Raw genomic sequence first — 23,990 nt, forward strand, 5'->3', positions numbered from 1 at the left:
ACAGCAATTTTCCAATCAACTGGGACTTTCTCTGACTCCAGTGACCTTTGAAAGACTACAACCAACGCCTCCGCTATTTCCTCAGCCACCTCCCTCAGAACTCTAGGTTGTAGCCCATCAGGGCCAGGAGATTTATTTTTAGACCATTTAGCTTTTCTAGCACTTTCTCTTTTGTAATGACTACCATACTCAACTCTGTCCCTTGACTCTCCTTAATTGCTGGGATATTACTCATGTCTTTTACTGTGAAGACTGACACATAGAGTGTCTTTTATCCAGTGAGTGATCCTGAGCCTTACTTTACAACAATATTAGTTAGCTTTTTTGGATTGAAGATGAACATACATAGTTGATGGGGAATAATGGGCAGGACAGCACGATTGGGAAAAACGTTTGTGATATACGAAGTCCACATCTTGTGAAGATCCAGATCAACAAACTATAATAGGCAGATGTAATCTTCCATAATTTTCTATTGGAAAAGACTAATTGGATTAGATTAGATTACTTACAGTGTGGAAACAGGCCCTTCAGCCCAACAAGTCCACACCAATCCGCCGAAGCGCAACCCACTCATACCCCTACATTTACCCCTTTACCTAACACTATGGGCAATTTAGCATAGCCAATTCACTTAACCTGCACATCTTTGAAACGTGGTAGGAAACTGGAGCATCCGGAGGAAACCCACACAGACACGGGGAGAATGTGCAAACTCCACACAGTCAGTCACCTGAGGCAGGTTACCATCAGGATGACATGAGCGTGCTCATCAAAATGGGCACAATGCCAATATTCAGTGGGCAAACCATGACCGTGTATGAGCATCTGGAGATCCAGTTTAAGATATAATGTGATGAAATGTACAATTGGCCATTCTCACCAGCAATCGATTTCATAGTTAACAGTGAAGAATACATGGCCTGCTCTCTTCTGAATCTTGCTTACACCGATGCAGAGAAGGGTAATCAGGTGGGTCACATCAATAGTTTCCTATTACTTTAGCTGATTGTGACTAGCATAGCAACACATCTAGCTGTCTCAAAGATTGTTTCCTTCCAAATAACTGGAGGGAAAAAATTCTTCAAACTACCTGATGGGAGGACATGTCTAATTTTCCCAGAAGTCGAATGCTTCGAACTGTTGGTTTGTTCTCCTTATTAATGTTTGTATATTTTTCTGTTTGGGAGTATAAGAATGTCTGTATCTGATCTGTAGCAGAAGAAATTCTGTTCTCAATTCCTAGCCTGATACAAAGAAAGTACCTTCGGGGCAAAATAAGATGGAGATATGGTGAATTATTTCTTTTCTCTCTGAGATATTCATTAGCATTGGAATTCTCTTCCGTAGTGAGCACTGAATACATTTAAAACTGAGCTCAACAAAGTTTTGATTGCCAAAGGAGTCAAGGGTTATATACGTCTTTGGGTTTGATGGTGAGACACAGGGAAGTGAAGTTAAGCCCACGCTCATATTATCCATAATCTTATTGAATGGCAGAGGAGGCATGACAGGCCAAATAATTTCATCTTACTCCCATTTCATATTTTATTCATTAGTTTCACTATCCATGGACTAATAGTTATTCAAAACAGACAACAGTTACCTCATGACCTTTAGCGAAGATGGACACAGCTGCAATTGTTCATAAACGTTTACTACCTGAGCTCACACATTCCAAATTTGAGCGAGACATTCTAAAATTCAAATGCTGTCAGTACTACATTTAAGACATGAGCTGGGAAATTCAAAAGTGGAAACATACCAAATAAAATATGGGCTTTTGAACATTCTGCTGATTGATGACTTGTAAAATCTGCTCAAACAGATTGAAAAAAGTTCAACTGAAAGGTCACATCCATAACAGAACTTGTTCAGTTTCCCATTCAATCATTTAAATAGCTGGGAAAATCGTGCTGTCAAGGCATGCTATCCTCCTTAGCACGGTTTTCCTTCATACAATCAGTAGAGGTGTGTCAGCCGTGAATCAGTTGGTAACACTGTCACCTTTTGAGTCACTAAGTTGTGTGTTTAAGTCAAGAACTGGAACACAGAAAAAGCTAGGCTGACATTCTGGTGTGATAAAGGGAATACAAGATTGTCAGAGATGCCAACTTTTCGGTAAATTAATCCGAGGACCTAATTTACCTTCCCTGGTGGATACAAAACATCTCATAGTATTATGTTGAAGGAGCTCAAACGAGTTATTCCTGGTGTTCAATCAATATTTATCTCTCAACAAACAGGTTATCGTGTCATTATCATATTGCTGTTTGTGGGAATTTGAAATGTGCTCATTAATTGCCATGCCTCCTATGTTACAACAACAGTAACAATTTTAAAAAATACCTCATTGGCTGTAAAGCATTTAGAAAACCTTATGTTTTAGGAAGGTGTTATACAAATTCAAACATCTCCTTTTTCTCCCGTTGCTGGAGATTTTTTATATCCAAGCAACAAAAGACAAATTGCATAAAGTATTTTTAACTGAACTTGGCACTATGAAGCTAAATTGAGTCCTCTCCATGGAGGATTACAATGTCTGATTAACTCACGTTCATTCAGCGTAATGGAGGCAGCAAGCAATCATAGTATTGCCTGATCAGTAACATGAACACTGTTTACAGTCAGCAGTTATCATGCTGTGCGATGGCTGCATACATCAACAGTTAGACCCAAAGTTGTAACTCCCTGAATTATTGAAGCAAACCTGGTTGGTTGAAAGGATTGCATGGCAGGTGTGGAGAAGGTGCCAGGGAAAAACACCATGACCTGAAAAATAGCATGTAATACCACCACAACGCCTGTGATTATACAGTATCTTAAACAGAAAATATCCCATGGCATTTCACAGGAGCATTATAAAACAAAGTGTGACACCAAGCCAAAACTAGAAATTACTGTACAAAGTCAGCACGTTGGGTAGCATCTGCAGAGAGAAATCAGAGTTAATGTTTCAGGTTCTTCGCATCTGTTCTGATGGTGCCAACTTCAACAATGAGACTTCCAAAATGTCCACTTTCTTCCTCAACTGAAGATTCCCAGCGTCATAGTTGACAGGATGCTCAGCCAAGTCCGACCTGTCTCCAAATACCCTTATCCCAACTTGTTATCATATGCTCTGCTATTAGACATAACCATTGTTCACCACGAATAGTTCCCATTTGTAACTACTCATTCTCCTAGGCTGACTATTATCCACTCCTTAGTCTGTCCAACTGTCCTCTCTCTTTGGGCTGTATCTCTATTATTGTTTACTCCCTACCACCTCACTCCACCTCCCAACAAGACCCTATCCTCTGCATAAAAAACACTTTTTCTTGGCTGCCATCAGTTCTGACGAAGGGTCACCAGACCAGAAACATTAACGCTGATTTCTCTCCACAAATGCTGCCAGACCTGCTGAGATTTTTTCCAGCAATTTTTGTTTTTATTCCTTATTTCCAGCATCTGCAGTTCTTTTTTTTTAATGGCACCAAGTCAGATGACCAAAAGCTGGGTCAAAGAGCTAGAGTTTAAGAAATATCTTCAAGGAAAAAAGCAAGGTAAAGAGTTGTCGAAGTCCAGAGAGGGAATTCCATAATGGATTGTGCTTCTTCCAGCTCCACACTTTATCGACTCTGACTTTCCAGCATCTGCAGTCCTCATTATCTCCAAATAGCTGAAAGTGCATCTCTGGTAGTGGGGGAGTTGAAATCAAAGATGCTTAAGAGGCCAGGTATTTTGGATCCTTGTAGGAATAGAAGATATTACAGAGATACGAAGGTGTTAGATAAGAGAGATCTGAAAATAAGGATGAGGATTTGAAAAGAAGTGAGGACTGCAGATGCTGGAGATCAGAGTCGAGAGTGGGGTGCTGGAAAAGTACAGCCGGTCAGACAGTGTCCGAGGAGCAGGAGAATCGACATTTCAGACATAAGCCCTTCATCCGACCTATCACCATCACCCCTACCTTCATCTACCTATTACACCCAGCTACCTTGCCCCCAGCCCCACGCCCTTCCCATTTATCTTTCCACCCCCTCGGCTGACAGTGTCATTCCTGATAAAGAGCTCATACCCAAAACATCGATTTTCCTGCTCCTCGATGCTGCCTCACCTGCTGTGCTTTTCCAGTGCCACATTCTCAACTGAGAATTTTAAAAATCAAGGCATTGCTGTGTTGAGAAACTGAATATTGTCTGATTGCAATGACATATTAGCTGAACAGGACTTTATGATTAGGATTCAAGCAGCAGAGTTTTACATAACCCCGACTTGCGGAGGAAACAGTCTGGGAGCTCAACAAGAATGCACAGAACAGTTAAATCTGGAAATGACAGAGTCATGGATGAGACTTGCAGCAGCAGCTGTAGAGCTGAGGAATGGACAGAGACAGACAAGGTTGTAAAGGAATGACTAGACAGTGTTAGTGACAGTGGATAAGTGGTGAAATATTGCCCTGAGGTTGCAGACAGCACAGTTCTCCCTCAAACTGTTGTCAAGGAGAGAGATGGCGTTGGTGGTAAGGGAACAGAGTTTGTGATGTGGACTAAAGCAAATAGAACAGTTAACTCAATGTTTCCTGAAGAAGGGCCTGTGCCCGAAACGTCGAATCTCCTGTTCCCTGGATGCTGCCTGACCTGCTGTGCTGTTCCAGCAATAAAGTTTCAACTTTGATCTCCAGCATCTGCAGACCTCACTTTCTCCTCAATGTTTAAGCTGAGCAATTTTTCTGACACCCTACACAATGTCAGACAACATGACAACACAGGGCTAAACGTTACAGGTCACCCATGGCTGAGAAAACAGATTGAAATATCTGTATGTTCGGCACTTCGCCTTTGGTGGGATATTTACCATCAGTCTGTGCAGCTCCACCCACGCCATAATCTTACAGGAGCGATCAGGTGGATTACCTGTCCATAGCCCGACTGAAGTCTTTATATGGGAAACTAAGGCCCAATCAAAGACCACACCCATCACTGCAATAACATAAGAGCTGCCAGGAGAGATCTGTGCCCAACACACAACCCAAAAGCTGTTCAGAGGAATAAAGTGTCACTGGGGATCAGATGGAATTGCTTCTCCCTGACGGTTAGGAATCTGTGGAATTCTGTAAAGGGCTGAAGAGGTTACATCCTTAAATAAGCCAAGATTGAGATTGACAGATTTTTAATGAGTAAAGGATCAAGAGTTATGGAGAAAAGGCAGGAAAGTGGAACAAATCTGATCGATGGAACGGCCTACTTCTGCTCCCATGTCTTATGATCAGAGGTGGGCCCAGCCTTGATATTTATGCCTGGGTGAACCTCAATATAAAATCAGTCCATACAGGCAGTGGAGAATTCAGCAGAGATCTGAATCCCCAGTTTTAGAACACATGAGTAACAAGAAGATTTGAGGGAGAGGATAGATCTGTATTCACAGGACGTCACACTAATTTGGGTCAGTTAACAATGAGAGCAGGTATCAATGAAAGCAGGTATGGGAGTCAATGCTAGGCATCTAACCACAAATACGTGGACACAATAACTCAAGATGTTTTCTCACAGAAATGGCCAGGTCAGGGAATGCACTTTCAAGTTGCATTTATTGCTAACATCACCACGAGCTGCAACCACTTCCCAATTTTATGTTTGGTTTTACTCTTAAAGAATATGGGCATCACTGCCTGGGTCAACATTTCTTTCTTATCCCTCGTTGCCCTGAAGGTGGTGATGAGCTGCAAATTCACTTAATTGAATCTTCAATTCATTCCATCCTTACTGCTGGCCTATTAACAAGCACTTCAGTCAGGGATCATACATGATAAGCATTTGTTTGGGTCCCTCTTGTGGTGCAGTGGTAGTGTTAGGCCCAGCCCTGGACCAAGAGGCCTGAGTTCAAGTCCCACCTGCTCCAGAGGTGTGTAGTAACATCTCTGAACAGGTTGATTAGAAAAGTAGGTTGAAGTTTCATAAAGCATTTGCTTCACTACAGGTTCACAGAGAATTGCTGCAAGACTCACACTTACATCTCATAGCATGCACACACTGGCAACTATTGAAAGAAGACAGCCACCTCAGTGAGACTGCACTACACTGACTGATGCTCTTCCCTCTTGAATTATAGACAAGGTGCTTCGTAACCAGAGATAGTAGGAATGAACAAATGGAGACCATGTGACCTGCATGGTCAGCTCTGTGAAGGAGATGGTGATATTGTTGCAATGGCCTTTGCTGAACTCATAGCCAGCTTTCTTAGTTGCAATCATTGAAGTTGACAGTATCTGGATACCTCCTCCTCCCGGTCATACCCCACTTCCTCATCATCCTACGTATGGCTGACCTACAAGCTGAAAACGCCATACACATAAGGGTTAAAGCAAGAGTTCTTTTAAAGCAAATAATAAGTGAAAAGCTGAACACTATTTAGAGACAGGGAAGCTGATGGTGTAATGATAATATCACTGGATAAAATAATCCAAAGACACAGACAAGTGCTTTGGCAACATGGAATCAAGTCCCCTTTAAAAACTACTGAATCTTAAATTCTGAAGTATAAAACCCATCTCACGACAGCAACATGATTCACTTGCCGTAAAAACACATCTTGTGTCCTTTAGAGAAGGAGCTCTGCCATCCCTAGCTGGTCTGACTCCAGACCAACTTATAACTGCCCGCTGACAGAGACTAGCAAGCCACTCAGTTCAAGGGCATTTAAGGATGGTTAATATTGGATGGTTAATATTGGATTAATAAGATTTATGTACATCACGACACTACAACTGATCACATGACTGACTGTCAGAGAGAAAACACCAGTTGACAATGAGCATGTGAAGAGAGAGAGGTTTTAGGCACTACACGAAAGAGCTGTATTTGAGAACCTATTATTGTACAGATGTAAATACAGTATGTGATGAGTTTGAAAATGTCACATAGAGAGAAGGAATACATAATCCCAGAGACAATATATGTGCAGGCACCCACAGTGCAAGATACACCAGGCAGGTGTATTGAAATTGCACGTTTCAATGTGCAGGTAGTAGTGTAGGCTTAAAAAACAATATAAAGCAGGATAGGCAACAAATACTCGTCTTACCAGCAACACCGACATTCCTTGAAAGAGGAGAGAGAAACAAGATTCCAGAACCTTATCTGAAGGTTGATAACATCAAATCAATTTTCAATTGCACTTCACATGGTCAAACCACCACTTCATGTCAAATGGTGCAATTTGAATTGAGTCCCAATCACTGACAGCTCTCAGTTAACATTATGAATGTCCTACTCCAGGAGTCAAAGCATTTAAAAGCATTGAGACGCAACAACAGCTTGTTAAATTTGTGGAAGTAGGCATTAAGCATCAAATGTTTTCTGGTGATTATCTTACAACTAAAAGACCTGAGTTCAAGTCCAATGTGCTCCAGAGGTATGCCATAATTTATCTGAAAAGGTTGATAAAACATTTATTTATCACATGCAACTTCCTACATGTAATATCAATAAAATAAACAAACGTTATTTTCAAAGTTTTTCTGAAGAACTTCCCTCATTCCTTCCATTTCAGCTGGTATGGTATTTTCCCTTCTGATTATTTTCTGATGACTCTGTGCCAACTCTGTCAGGGGCACTTCACCAGAGGAGCTGAGGGAATATGAGTTGATGATAAAGAAATAGTTAACAATGCAAGTGGTAACACAAATGCAGCCACATTGCAAAATAAAAATACAATTGCAAGTAAGTTAAATTTAGAAGCGTAAAATGAAATTTGAAAGTTAACAACTCACCAGCTTGCCAAGGCTCCCTCAATAGGACATTCCAAATCGACAACCACTGCCATGTAAAAGGGCAGGAGAAACATTGAAACATAACCTCATGCAAGTTCCCCAACAAGTCACAGACCATAAAACAAAAAAAAAATCAAATAACTATGGATGCTGGAAATCTGAAACAAAAACAGAAATTACTGGAAAAAACTCAGCAAGTCTGGCAGCTTCCGTGGAGAGAAAATACAGTTAACACTTTAGGTCCAGTGACCCTTTCACAGACCATCCTGACTTGTAACTATGGGTGGAATCTTGTAAGGTCCTGAACAATGTGAGAAGTCTGAGAGAATCACATGCAAAGTTCAATGAGGCTTTTCTTGGCATCAGGAGCAACTCTAATTTTCTGACAGGGTGGAATCTTGTAAGGTCCTGAACAATGTGAGAAGTCTGAGAGAATCACATGCAAAGTTCAATGAGGCTTTTCTTGGCATCAGGAGCAACTCTAATTTTCTGACAGGGTTCTGGGCGAAGAAACAAGTTTCGCGCGAGGCAGTGGTGAGATGTTTATTGAAGGGGAATGTTTCTCGTTGTCAGACTCATTAAATACAGATCTCACCTGTTAGTATGTAGCTCCTGTCCTGCCAGCTGCCACAAGGAAACTAGATGCTGAATATTCCTGTTATGAACGTCTGAGCAAACCCGTATGTTCACTGTGCTTGATGGTGTCTAGCAAGGGAAAATAACATAGAGTCTGTTGCCTTTGACCTATCTTTTGCAGAGTAAATGGCAAGATTTTGCAAATACCCCTGTACCTTCAGTTTCAAAATGGCATGACAGTTCACCTCCCCAGGGACTGACACAGCCATTGGCAATGTGGTGATTTCCGTGCTCTGACATTAGAGTTGTGGATGAAGTTGTAGATGAATTTCAATGAGAATATCCTCAGTGAATCAGTGACAACTTCTGAGGAAGGGTCTCTGGATCTGAAATGTTAACTCTGTTTCTCTCTCCACAGATGCTGCCAGACCTTTTGAGTTTCTCCTGCACTTTCTGTTCTTGTTTCTAATTTCCACCATCCACAGTTCTTTGGGGTTTTTTTGGTTTTATAGTGTGTGTGACTTGCTGGGGAAGCTGCAGGAGATCATGTTCCCATGCTCCTGCTGCCCTCTCCTTCTATAAGGCAGTGGGTGTGACTGTCTCCAGTATAAAGCCATATCGTTTGCTACATTATCACCCTGGATGAATTTAAAACTTGTTGTCATCAATGGAGGATTGATCGTGGGAGGCCAGTTAAACTTACAATGCAGAGCAACACTAGCAGCATGGATCTAATTTTCCCACCAGCTGAGGTTACCATGTGGGGCTCGCCTTCTCAACCTCGCCCCTCACCTGAGGGCTGCAGACCCTCAGGTTAAACCACCACAAGTCGTCTTTCTGTCTAATGAGAGCAGCTCTCTGGCCTGGTCGGACAATGCTAACTTTACCTTTTACCATTAGTGGGATTTGTTACAAGGGCTTCAACATGTAATAAAGTAATAAATATTGGTGATACACTGGGAGGAGAAGAAATATTTGCAAAACTGTCATCTGGGAATTATTTGCCCTTTACTGTCCCATCCTTGACTCCCTCAATGGTTTCTTCTGTCAGGATTTGTGGACCTTTATCCCTGTAGGAGTGAAAGATTGACAGCTTGGAGGTTCACTGCCTTTTATAGCTTTAACTTTCCCTGTCCTAAAATGGGAATTATTATATGCTACACGTCATGCAGCAAAACCCCACTGTCAGCAAGCAGCCCTTAATGGATACTGTGACAAATGCACGCACAAAGCAATTTTGATCCACAAGAGGACTTTTAGTGAAATGAATGTATGAAATATTGAGTGAAGGAATACTGCCAGGTAAAATCAGTGGGTGTATTGATAGTAAGAAATTCAAGCACTTTAAAACAGCATGAGGTGGTCTTCATTGTAAGGCACCATGGAAAGTGTGGTTGGTTCATTTTAGCTTAAATGCCTTAATAAGGTTGTTAAACTTTCCCAGGCAATACATCACTTTGCATGGGGTGCTTGCATTTCTGCTATCTGCTCTGTCATCTCCTTCCATTATCCTGTACTGCTGTCCTTGGCTTGTTTTGTCTCTTTGCACTAAACAGAGCCTCCTTGATTTCCTCATTTCCTTGTGTTTTCACAGCTGTAGATCAGAACCCAAAACATTGCTTTCACTATGTGGCAGACACACATAGATTGGGAACATACAGGTCTATGTTAGAGGATACTGGGATCTAAATAAAAGTTCAGGCTTATGAATTCCCAAATCAATAAGAAAAAAAATCATAAAAATATTCTGCCAAAGGCAGGTTACCACCTCTCAGGTTACTTGTCAGATGGTACAGTTAAAAATGAACCTCTTTGTTGTTCTATATTTACTAATACTTTTGCATCCTCTCACCAACAATTTCATAAAGAATTTAAAGCTTGTGGAAGTGGAAATAACAGAAGCATACATTGAGTGTTAAAAGGTTTCACTGCGATCACAAAGCCTTTTGAGGGCAAAACTGGCTGGGGTTTGACAGCAAAGACAATTGAGGAACAATGGTAGACATTTAAGAAAATAGCTTATGGTTCACAGAAAAGACATATTCCAGAGAAGAACAAGGAATCTTGGGGGATGACAGTCAACCATTGTTAATCAGGGAAGTTAAGAACAGCATCAAATTGAAAGAAAGAAACATACAATGTGGCAAGGATTAGTGGTAAGTCAGAGGATTCGAAAAGTTTTAAAAACTAACAAAAAATAACAAAAAGTAATAAAAGGGACAAAAATAAACTGTTAGGTTAAACCTGCAAGTAATATCAAGATGGACAGCAGGAACGCATTAAGTTTATGAAAAGAAAAAGAGAAACCAAAGTGAATATGGGCCCTGTAGAGAAGGGGGCTGGGGAATCAAAAAATGGAAGAGAATTAAATAAATAGTCCTGAATAAATGGATCCAGTTGGTTGCCTCCTCAGATATTAAAGGAAGTAGCTACGGATATATGGATGCACAGGTAGGAATCTTCCCTGAATCCTAAGATTCTGGAAAATTTCCAGATGATTGGAAAACTGCCAAAGTAACACCCTTATTTAATTTGGGGCTAACTGTGATGTGAAGGTGTCAGTGTTGGACTGTGTTGGACAAAGTCATAAGTCACATGACACCAGATTATAGTCCAACAAGTTTATTTGAAATCACAAACTTTCAGAGCGCTGTTCCTTCGTCAGGTGAAATCCAGGTCCCCAAAACATTCCCAGCATCTCCAGATTAATGGTCTAGTGATAATATCACTGGACTATCAACACAATCTGAGATAGATCCATAGTCACCATTCCTGAGGCTAGCTTTCTATCCAGATATAGATATTTTCAAATCACCGCGTTCAGAGATGTTATTACACTTCTGGAGCACATGGGACTTCACTTAGACCTCCTGGCTCAAAAGTTAGGACATTAGCAATGTGCCAAAAGAGCCCTTAGTTTCTATCCAAATGTATTAATTGAATTTAACCTTCACCAGCTGCGTGATAAAATTTGAACCCTTATCCCCAGAGCATTAACCTCACCTGGATACACTCTCCATCTGCCTTTTGTGTTTTTCTGATTTCTTGTAAAGTGTTCTCAGAATATGGTGAATATTTATTATAACTGTTGAAAATATATCTGCTTCAAAATGAAGGATGAGGCATTATATCCCAGCTTGATCCACTGTAATTCTAGATAATGTGTCAGCAATTATCTATGTTTTTCTTGGTACATACAATGTATTTACATCCAGATCATCCTGAGTCTGAGCTACTGAATACAAATTGGTATTTTGTCTCTCTGACTTAGAAGTCTACCTGTTGTGTCTCAATTAAACTTCAATGAAATAGTCTGAGAAGCACTCACATCCCCTTATTACTGCCAATTCCACTTTTTCTATGGTCGCATAACATTTTTCTGCTTTCAGATCAGTTTTTTTCTATCATGATCCTGGACCTGAAAGTACTTCTTCTAAACCTACTGAGGATGTTTCTGTAGCTAACACCATGGGCAACATGGAATTCTAATGTGCCCATGCGTCAGAAGACATTAATTTCTCTTTTTCCTTCTGAAATGCTATGAATTTCTCAATAGTTTAAAGCCACAGTTGACCTTTTCTCAAAAGATTGCTTCAAAACTTTGTGATTGTAGCCAAATTTAGAAATAAATTTTCTACCTGGTTGACCATTTCCAGAAATCTCCAGACCCCACTGATTCTCTTTGCTAGTGGAAAGTCACTTACGGCTTTGCGTTTTAGAAGATTGATTATACCCACCCTCTTGAATTAAATGCCCCAAGAGCCTAATCTCTTTCTTGCAAAATCGCCCCTCTCATTCAATACGAGACCTGCATCCTACAATGCTCCGAAAACTTCATGACTCTGTAATCATGTTCTTATTTGTGATGCTGTACACGTGATGACTTTTTTCATTCTTGATTGTGTAACGTAGTGCACTGAAATATCTCTGGAGGTTATGATATCCCTAAATGAAGGTGATTAAAGTAGAATAAGCTGAAATATGTGATAAATGTTGGTAACAGCCTTCGCTTGTTGTCTAAGGGTATTTGCCTGAAACTACTGTGAGAATTCACTTTAGTGTACAGCACTTTAGCATACAGCAGGGGAAGGCCGAGTGACATTATTGCTCGACTATTAATCCAGAGACCCAAGTGATGTTCTGGGGACCCAGGATCAAATCCCACCACAGTAGATGGTGGAATTTGAATTCAATAAAAAAAGTTAGAATTAAGAATTTACTGATGACCACAAAATCATTGTTGATTGTTAGAAAAGCTCATCTGGTTCACTAATGTCCTTCAGGGAAGGACATTTGCCATCCTGACCTGGTCTGGACTACATGTAGCTCCGAACCCACACCAATGTGGTTGATTTTCAATTGCTCTCTGAAATGGCTCATCAAACCATTCATTTGTACCAACCTCTACAAAGTCTCAAAGAAATCAAACCAGATGGATCACCTGGCATTGACCTAGGCACCGGAAGAGACAATGGCAGAAACAGCCCTGTCAACTCTGCAAAGTCCTCCTCACTGACACCTGGGGGGCTAGTTCCAAAACTGGGAAAGCTGTCTTGCAGACGAGCCAAGCAACAGCCTGACATAGTCGTAGCCATGGAATCATACTTTACACACAATGTTGCAGACAGCACCATCACCATCCCTGGATATGTCCTGTCCCACCAGCAGCACAGACCCAGCAGAGGTGGCGGCGGCACAGTGGTATACAGTCAGAACAGTATTGCTCTGGGAGTCCTCAACATTGACTCTGAAATCTATGAAGTTTCACGGCTTCAGGTTAAACATGGGCAAGGCAACCTCCTGCTGATTACCACATACCCTCCTCCCTCAGCTGATGGACCAGTGCTCCTCTATGTTGAACAATACTCAGAGGAAGCACTGAGGATGGCAAAGACACAATGGTACTCTGGGTGGGGGATTTCAATGTCCACCATCAAGAATGGCTCGTCAGCAGTACTGATCGGGATGGTCGGGTCCTAAAGGACAAAGCTGCTACACACAGTTTACAGCAGGTGGGGGAGCCAACAAGAGGGAAAAACATACTTGACCTGATCCTTACCAATCTGCCAACTGCAGATGCATCTGTCCATAACAGTATTGGTAAGAGTGACCACCACACAGTCCTTATGGAAACAAAGGCCTGACCTCACATTGAGAATAAGCACCATTGTGTTGTATGACACTATCATTGTGCTCAATGGGACAGGCTTCAAACAGATCTAGCAACTCAGGACTGGGCATCCCTGGGCCATCAACAAGCAGCAGAACTGTGCTCCAACACAATCTGTAACCTCATGGCCTGGCATATCCCCCACTCAATCATTACTATCAAGCCAGGGGATCAACCCTGGTTCAATGGAGAGTACAGGAGGACATGCCAGGAGCAGCACCAGGCATACCTGAAGATGAGGTGTCAACCTGGTGAAGACACCAAACAGGACACCTTGCACGCCAAACAGCATAAGCAGTAAGTGATAGACAGAGCTCAGTGGTCCCAATTCCAACGGATCAGATCTAAGCTCAGCAGTTCTGCCACATCCAGTCATGAGTGGCGGTGGACAATTAAACAACTCACTGGAGGAGACAGCTCCACAAATATCCCCAACCTCAGTGATAGAAGAGCCCAGCACATTATTGCAAAAGATAAGGCTGAAGTTTTCACAGCACTCTTCAATTAGAATGTACCGAGTGGATGATTCATCTCAGCCTCCTCCAGTGCTCGCAGCATTACAGATACCAGTGTTCAGTCAATTTAATTCACTCTATGTGATATTAAGAAACAGTTGCAGACACTGGATACTGCAAAGGCTACTGGCCCTGAAAACATTCCAGCAATAATACTGAAGACTTATGCTCCAGAACTTACCGCTCCCTTAGCCATGCTGTTCCAGTACAGTTACAGCACTGGCATCTAACCCACAATGTGGAAAATTACCCAAGTATGTCCTGTACACAAAAAGCAGGACAAATCCAACCCAGCCAATTACCACCCCATCAGACTACTCTCAATACTCAGTACAGTGATTGAAGGCATCATCAACAGTGCTACCAAGCAGCACCTGCTCAGCAATAACCCTGCTCAGTGACACTGAGTTTGGGTGACACTAGGGCCACTCAGCTCCTGACCTCAAGCATGGACAAAGGAGCTGAATTCCAGAGGGGAGGTGAGTGTGACAGCCCTTGACATCAAGGCTGCATTCCACCAAGTGTGGCATCATGGAGCCCTGGAAAAACTGGAATCAATGGGTATCGGAGGACAAATTCTCTGCTGGTTAGAATCATACCTGACACGCAGGAAGATGGTCGTGGTTGTTGGAGGACAGTCATCTCAGCTCCAGGACATCTCTGCAGGAGGTCCTCAGGGTAGTGTCCTGGGCCCAACCATCCTCAGCTGCTTCATCAATGGCCTTCCCTCCATCATAAGGTCAGAGTGGGGATGTTCGCCAATGATTGCACAATGTTCAGCACCATTTGCAATTCTTCAGATACTGAAGCAGTCTGTGTTCAAATGCAAAAAGATCTGGCTTAGGCTGACAACTGGCAAGTAACGTTCACACCATACAAATGTCAGACTATGACTATCACCAATAAGAATCCCCTACTATCAACATCCTGGGAATTATCATTGATCAGAAACTCAACTGGTCTCACCACATAAACACAAGGCTACAAGGCCAGGTCAGAGATTAGGAATATGCAGTGAGTAACTCACCTCCTGACTCCTCAAAGCCTGTCCACCATCTGCAAAGCACACATCAGGAGTGTGATGGAATACTTCTCACTCGCCTTGATGAGTGCAGCCCCAGCAACACTCAAGAAACTTAACACCACCCAGAACAACACAGCCCACTTGATTGGCATTGCTGCCACAAGCATCAACTCCCTAACACCAACAGCAGCAGTGTATGCTATCTACACGATGCACTGGAGGAATTCACCAAATGTCCTCAGACTATTTAAAGAGGATGTGAGACGTAAGTTTTTTACACAGAGGGTGGTAAGTGCCTGTAATGTGCTGCTAGAGGACGTGGCAGAAGTACATATATTAGTCATGTTTCAGAGCCACCTTGACAGATACATGAATAAGCAGGGAACAGATGGATACAGACTGTTTTGAGTCAAAAGGTTTTTTAGTTTAGAAAAGCATCATGTGTTGGTGCAGTCTTGATGAGTGAAAGGGTCTGTTCCTGTGCAATACCGTCTAATCCCTTTATTCTATGCTGGTTGAAGTTCACTGAATATCTTCAATGGATGACAATCTGGCTGAGACTTACCATTTTGTGGGTTGTGGGCATCACTGATTTGCCAACTTTTATTGCCCTTCAGAAGACGGTGGTGATCTGCTTTCATGAACCACTGTAGTCCATGTGCTATAGGTTGACCCACAATGTATTTTACCTTCTTTTCCATGTGATTAATTTTTTGTTTGAAGACTTTTCCACACTTACAATGTTGATTTTTTAGAATTTAGCAATTTGTCATTTGGCAGAAGCAGCAATCTGGCAAACACATTGTATATTAGGCAGTTCCATCTTCCAAAAAACAGCATTGTTGTAACTTATTATAAAATAAACAGACACAACTCATGCTACAGCATTTAGCTATGAACTATAAAGAGGCAGAACCATTCAACTTATCTTTTAAACTTCTTCCACCTTCAATCCAGGTTCACTCCTCCATGACGTTGGTATAAAATTCGACATCTTCAAAGGCCCAGTCACTTTCATACGTATTAAAAATCCTGCCTGGAGTAGGTCCTCACTGATCCATCAGTGCTGTCAGTTATTTCTTAAATAAAAATGGCATATTCTGGGTCCAATCCCTCTCCCGCCATGTGAAAATATCCAAGGGTGGAGGAAATAGAGGCAGAAATTCCGATCATTCTCACTTGGTGATCATTTATTCCTGGTCCCACTACCATTTGGTCCTGACTGGGCCTATGAAAATCCAGCTCAGCATTTTACTGCCCAGTAGGAGTTTGGTCAGTGAACTAGTGTTTTCAAAGCAGAATAAATTAGATCTGCTCAGAATCAATGGTACCACATGTGGACGATTAAAATGAATAAAGAACAAATAGATAAGACGTGTATTTACACCAAGATTTAGACTTAAGATCCAGGATATTGTCTTTGAGGATTCCATGAGTTTGACTATGTCAGGCTTGGCCAGTCTATGAGGCAGCTCTCCCAGTTTTGACTTTAGTCCCCAAATATTAGTATGGAGACCCTTGCAGTGTCAGCAGGACTATGTTTGGCATTACGTTTCCAGTGTCTAGGTTGATCTGGGTGGTTTATTTGGTTTCATGCCTTTGACACATCTTAGTTGTTTGTTATGACTTAATGGTTTGTAAGATTATTTTGGAGGGTTATGAAGAGTCAGTTGCATTGCTGTACAACTGGAATCATGTGCAAACCAGACCTAGTATGGCAAATTTCCTTCCCTATATAGGACATTAGAAACAGGTGAGTTTTTAATGATTATTGACAGTAATTACATAGTTATAACATGATCATTACTCTTAATCCCAGATATTTTTAATTCAAATTCTACCATCTGCTGAGTTGGAATCCAAATCCAGGTATCTGGATGATAACCTAGGCCTCTGGATCACATCTGATTCCTGATGAAGGGCTCCAGCCCGAAACGTCGATTCTCCTGTTCCTCAAAAGCTGCCTGATCTGCTGTGCTTTTCCAGCAACACACTCCCAACTCTGATCTTCAGCATCTGCAGACCTTACTTTCTCCTCTGGATGACTAGTCCAATGACGGTGTCACTAAACCAGAGCCTCCTTTGTAGTCTGCAGAGAATGCCTGTACTGAGCTACTGCAATCCTCTCCTGGAAAGCATAATTACCTGAAACTCTGGAGAACTGGTGTTAAGAGAGAGAGCATCAGATTTATGATTGGGATCAGTCTTTTAATAATTCATTCAGGGGATGTGGGCATCACTGGCCAGGCCATCATTTACAATTCATCCCAAAAGGCCCAGAGGGCAGTTAAGTGTCAACCACATTACAATGGTTCTGGAGTCATGTGTAGGACAGACCAGGTAAGGATGGCAGTTTCCTTCCCGAAAGGACATTAGTGAACCAGATGGGATTTTCTTGACAATTGATGATGGTTTCATGCTAACCATTAGACTCCTAAGTCCAGATACTTATTCAATCGAAATTCCACCATCTGCCCTGGTAGGATGGGTCCTCAGAAAATTACTGGGATCTCTGGATTAATAGCCTAGCAATAATACCACTAAGGCATCCGACGCGTCCTGTACAAGCTGGATGAGGTACATCATGAGATGTGTCAGTGCTGTTGGGTTGATTTAAATTAACTCGTCAGGGTATAGGATCCTGAGGAATAATCCCATTTGAAATGGAGTTAACATGCAACACGAAGTAGGAAAGCTGCAAGGAAGACTCAAAGACAGGAGAAACAAAACTCAACATTGAATGTGTCTCAAATATGGAATGATGTCAAAAGGATAAAGTAAGGGACAGTCCACCTGAGTGCAAGCAGGAGACATTTGCCGAAGGCAAATATGGGTTCATTAAAAGTGGATTCAGGAGAATTGATAAATGGGAATGAAGAAATGTCAGAGAAACTAAATGATTATGTTATACCTGTTTTCACTAAGGAAGATACAAGAAATCTCCCATAATTGGAATTCCATGTGATGAGTGGGGAGTTAAAGGAAATGGCTTCAAAAATTTCAGACATTCTGGAATGGTTCCTACAGATTAGAAACTTGCAAATGTCACTTCACTATTTAGGAAAGGAGAAAGCTGATATAAAAGGGGAACTATGGACCCCTCAGCCTTGCATCAACAGCAGGGAAAATGCTACAATCGATGTTGTGTGGATAGGATGTGATAAGTGGTCGTTTGGATAGAAAGGATCTGGTTAGGCATAATCCATCATCATGGATTTGCAAATTGAGGACTTCTCTTCAAGCTGTATCTTTTCATTTTCTCTTATTCTTAAGCTGTCAAAATGCCACCGGATTCTGGCAACAAATGGAAGCATTTCACTGTATTTTATTGTATTGCACTGCAAAGTTCAAAGGACAATAAATCATTCATTCATTCACTCAAAATCACTGATAAACTTGTTGGAGATTTTTAAGGATGTTATGAAAGAAATTGATGAAGAGGATTTGATGGATGTGCTTTATTAGTATTTTTGGAAGGTTTTTGACAAGGCCACACACTCAGGTGTCTGGCCAGCAACATTAAAGCCCATGTCATAGAAGATATTGCACTGACATGGATTAAGGATTGGCTAACAGATAGAACACAGAGAGTAGGAATATATGGGCCTCCATTCCTGATGAAGGGCTTTTGCCCAAAACATCGATTTTCCTGCTCCTCGGATGCTGCCTGACCTGCTGTACTTTTCCTGCACCACTCTAATCTAGACACTGGTTTCCAGCATCTGCAGTCCTCACTTCTGCCTCAGAATATATGGGTCATTTTCATGTTGGCAGGCTAGGACTAGTGGGAAACACAATGATCAGTGTTTGCGGCCTCAGCTGTTCATAATGATTTGGACACGAGACCAAAGTGTAATATCTCAAAATTGTAGATGATGCAAGTTAAGCAGGAACATGCCTTGAGCGGAATATGTAAAACTTTTGCAGAAACATTTGGACAAACGTAGTGATTGAGCAAAAACATAGCATGTAGAATATAATGGTAAGTGGGAGGTTGTCACTTTGGTAGAAAGAAAACTGCTGTAACAGAACTGGCAGAGTACTTCTTAAATGGTGGGATGTGTAGATGTACAAAGGGACTTGGATGTCCAGGTCTGTAAGTAACTGAAGGTTAATTTGTGGATGACACCAAAATTGACAGAGTTGCAGATAGTGAGGAAGATTGTTAAAGGATGCAGTGGGATTATAAATAGATTGCAGATACACCCAAAGAAATGACAGATGGAGTTTAATCCGAACAAATGTGAGATGAAGTATTTTGGAAGATCGGGTGCGAATTATGCAATAAATGGCAGAAACTTTAGGAGCATTAATATACAGAGGGATCTGGATGTACAAGACTACAGTTCCCTGAAAGTGGCAACACAGGTGGATAAGGTGGTCAAGAGATATACAGCATGCTTGCCTTCATCAGCCGGGGCATCGAATATAAAAGTTGGCAAGTTATGGTACAGCTGTATGCAACTTCAGTTGGGCCACATTTGGAACTTTGCATGCAGTTCTAGTTGTTACATTACCAGAAGGATGTTTTGGAGAGGGTGCAGAGAAGAGTTATTCGGATGTTGCCTGGTCTGGAGGGCTTTAGTTATGAGGAGAGGTTAGATACCGTCTGATTCTTTTCACTCAAAAAACAGAAGCTGAGAGGCAACCTGAATGAGGTCTACAAAACTATAAGAGGTATAGATAGGCTGGATAGTTAGAAGCGTTTTCCTCGGGTGAAAAGGTCAATTACAAGAGGGAACAGATTCAAGGTGAGCGAGGGAACGTTTCAGGGAGAAGTGAAGGGTAAGTTTTATACAGAGAGTAGTGAGTGTCGAGAACACACTGACAGTAGAGGTGGTGGAATCAAGCACGTTAGCAACGTTTCAAGGTGTATCTCAATAAACACATAAACATGAGGTTGAACAGTAGGACAATAAGTAGTGGGTTGCAATAGGGGTTAGGAATCAGTGAAGGTGTGGTGAGCCAATGATCCTCTTCCTGTGCAGTATTGCATTGTATTATATAGGTTCTGCAAATTATTAGGAAGACCAATGGAATGTTAGCCTTGATTGCAAGACCATTTGAGGACAGCAGTAGTGACATCTTGCTTCAAATGTAAGATAACATTGGTTAGAACGCATCTGGAACACTGTGCGCAGGTTTGATTGCCTTATTTCAGGAAAGATATTCTTGCCTTAGAGAGAATGCAATAAACGTTTATCAGACTTGTTTCTGGGATGGCAGGACTTTCTCTTGAGGAGAGATTAGACTGACTGGACCTGTATTTTCTGGAGTTTCATAGAAACTTTTGCAAATACTAGAATGGGTAAACAGAGTAGATGTAGGTAAGAAATTTCTCCCAATGGTGAAATCTAAAAATAGGGTCAAGACTTAAAATTAATGGGGAAGTCATTAATGACTGAGATGAAGGGAAGTTTTGTTTTAATTCAAAGGATAGTGATTTTTAGAAATTCTCAATTCCTGAGGGCTATGAAAGCTTAGTTTCTATACCCATTTAAAGTAAATAGTTGAATTTTTGATTATCTATGGTGTATTGAGTTGTGAGGATAATGTGGGTAAAAGGCATTGAAGTATTTATTCAGCCATAATCGGGTTAAATTGCAGAACAGACTCAACAGGCTGAATGGCCTGCTAATCTTCCTATTTTCCTAGGAAAGCACAACATAATGTTGAGCTATCTTCTGAAACACAATCACTGGAAAATTGATGAAATTTATTTTGTGCACCAGTACACATTTGCAGGTTTTGTTCATGCCCCTAGTTATTGTCAGTAAGAAATTTATGAGCCACTTGTTTTAACAACTATTGCTTTCAGCTGCATTTTGCTGCCAAGTTCCCAAATATCAGTAAACAAGTAATGCAATTGGTTAGGATAAAACACTCTTTGTTTTGTAGGTTAGCTGAGGAAGTGAATAATCAACTGCAATTGTTTTGAGATCAATATGAAATTGATTATAGAAAATGTTGCAGTTAAAGAGTGTATATCGGGTTTTTTTCTGGTGCATTTTTCTACAATATTTTCACAGAACATTAAATACATAAAGCACAGAAACAGGCTGCTAGACCAAACTAATTTATACAAATATTTATGCCCCATGTATATATCCCAAATCCTTCCCGATGTTGTCATACCCTTACCCTTCTATTTTAATTTCCCATTAAATGAACTGACCCTCTTGTCCCTGGTGATATATGTGTCAGTTTCAGACTTGAAATTTGTCAATTAAGGTAAATATCAGCTTGCCAAATATATGGTCTGCATCATATATTTCCCCTCAGCATACTTGAGGTTTCTCTCCTGTTGTAGACTGTTGTATCTCACTAAGCTCTTGTGTTTGATTCCTTGTGTTTCTAAGACAATGTCTGTTTCTGCACTTTTTCTGCAACTTACCCATTGAGTGACAGATAAAACAATCACTTTTGATGGCTGGGGATAATCTATATCAGTGAAGTCTCTTTCCTGCATGGTTCTAATGAGAAATTTGAGCATCTGGGACTTGTTATAATTGTTATATTCATTTTACACAAGTGTGATATTGTACTTAAAAATTAAGTGGACTGATCTCCTGTTCCGTGTTTAATAGAACATAGAACATAGAACATAGAACATTGCAGTGCAGTACAGGCCCTTCGGCCCTCGATGTTGCGTCGACCTGTCATAACAATCTGAAGCCCATCTAACCATCTAACTACTCCATGTACATCCATATACTTGTCCAATGACGACTTAAATGTACTTAAAGTTAGCGAATCTAATACCATTGCAGGCAAAGTATTCCATACCCTTACTACTCTCTGAGTAAAGAAATTGTTTCTGAAATCTGTCCTATATCTAACACCCCTCAATTTAAAGCTATAGCCCCTCGTGCTTGCAGTCACCGTACTTGGAAAAAGGCTCTCCCTGTCCACGATATCTAACCCTCTGATTATCTTATATGTCCTTATTAAGTTACCTCTCAACCTTCTTCTCGCTAACAAAAACAGCCTCAAGTCCCTCAGCCTTTCCTCGTAAGACCTTCCCTCCATACCAGGCACCATCCTTGTAATCTCCTCTGCACCCTTTCCAAAGCTTCCACATCCTTCTTATAATGCGGTGACCAGAAATATACACAGCCGCAACAGAGTTTTGTACAGCTGTAGCATAACCTCATGGTTCCGGAACTCGATCCCTCTATTAATAAAAGCTAAAACACTGTTTGCCTTCTTAACAACCCTGTCAACCTGGGTGGCAACTTTCAAGGATCTGTATACCTGGACACCGAGATCTCTCTGCTCATCTACACTACCAAGAATCTTACCATTAGCCCAGTACTTTGCATTCCGGTTACTCTGACCAAAGTGAATCACCTCACACATGTCCACATTAAACTCCATTTGCCACCTCTCAGCCCAGCTCTGCAGCTTATCTATGTCTCTCTGTAACCTACAACATCCTTTGTCATTATCCACAACTCCACCGATCTTAGTGTCGTCTGCGAATTTACCAACCCACCCTTCTACGGCCTCATCCAGGTTGTTTATAAAAATGACAAACAGCAGTGGGCCCAACACCGACCCTTGCGGTACACCACTGGTAACTGGGCTCCAGGATGAACATTTCCCATCAACCACCACCCTCTGTCTTCTTTCAGCAAGCCTATTACTGATCCAAACTGCTATATCTCCCACAATTCGGGATTAGTGGTGCTGGAAGAGCACAGCAGTTCAGGTAGCATCCGAGGAGCAGTACCTCGGATGCTGCCTGAACTGCTGTGCTCTTCCAGAACCACTAATCCAGAATCTGGTTTCCAGCATCTGCAGTCATTGTTTTTACCTATATCTCCCACAATCCTATTCCTCTGCATTTTGTACAATAGCCTTATCGAACCTTATCGAATGCTTTGCTGAAATCCATATACACCACATCAACCAGTTTACTCTCATCTACCTGTTTGGTCACCTTCTCAAAGAACTCAATAAGGTTTGTGAGGCACAACCTACCCTTCACAAAACCGTGCTGACTATCCCTAATCAAATTACTTTTTCCTAGATGTTTATAAATCCTATCTCTTATAGCCTTTTCCAGCACTTTACCAACAACTGAAGTAAGGCTCACTGGTCTATAATTACCTGGATTGTCTCTACTCCCCTTCTTGAACAGGGGAACCACATTTGCTATTCTCCAGTCTTCTGGCACTATTCCTGTTTGTTCTTCTCTTCGGTTTGATCTGTTGTTGTTTCTGGATTTCTGCTTCTCTCTCCATCTGAAAGGCTTATTTTACTGTCTTTGGACAGTAATGAATCTCAAATACTCATCCATATTTCCTCAACAATTCTGTCCTTTTATTAATTCTGACTTAAAGTTATCATATGCACATTTCTCCATTAATCTACAGAGATCATTAATGAAATTATCAATAGACTTTCCCTTCTGTTAAATTTGCTCATTCAAGAATTTTGTTAGCACTGACATTGAAGTAATTATCAAAACATTTCAGTATCTCTTTCATCTTTTGCCCTTTGGCAAGTCATACTTTCATCAATTAGACTCAAATTTGTGGTGGAAGTGGATTTCCTTAATCAGCTAATGTTTTAGTGGGTAAATTTGAAACTATTCTGTGTCTCTAATATTGTTTTCTTCAACATGATCAATTTTGTGTTCTATTTGGCCCACCTCTAAAATTAGGAATTAAACTTTCCCATTTTTTGGTGAAGTGTTTTCAATGCAGTTTATGGCAACTATTCCCTGCTGACTCTTCTCTCACAATTCTGGATCAGTGGTGCTGGAAGAGCACAGCAATTCAGGCAGCGTCCGAGGACAGGCAAAATCGACGTTTCGGGCAAAAGCCCTTCATCAGGAATAAAGGCAGAGAGCCTGAAGCGTGGAGAGATAAGCTAGAGGAGGGTGGGGGTGGGGATAGAGTAGCATAGAGTACAATAAGTCAGTGGGGGAGGAGATGAAGGTGATAG

The sequence above is a fragment of the Chiloscyllium plagiosum genome, chromosome 1, assembly GCF_004010195.1.
Source record: "Chiloscyllium plagiosum isolate BGI_BamShark_2017 chromosome 1, ASM401019v2, whole genome shotgun sequence".
NCBI classification, from domain to species: domain Eukaryota; kingdom Metazoa; phylum Chordata; class Chondrichthyes; order Orectolobiformes; family Hemiscylliidae; genus Chiloscyllium; species Chiloscyllium plagiosum.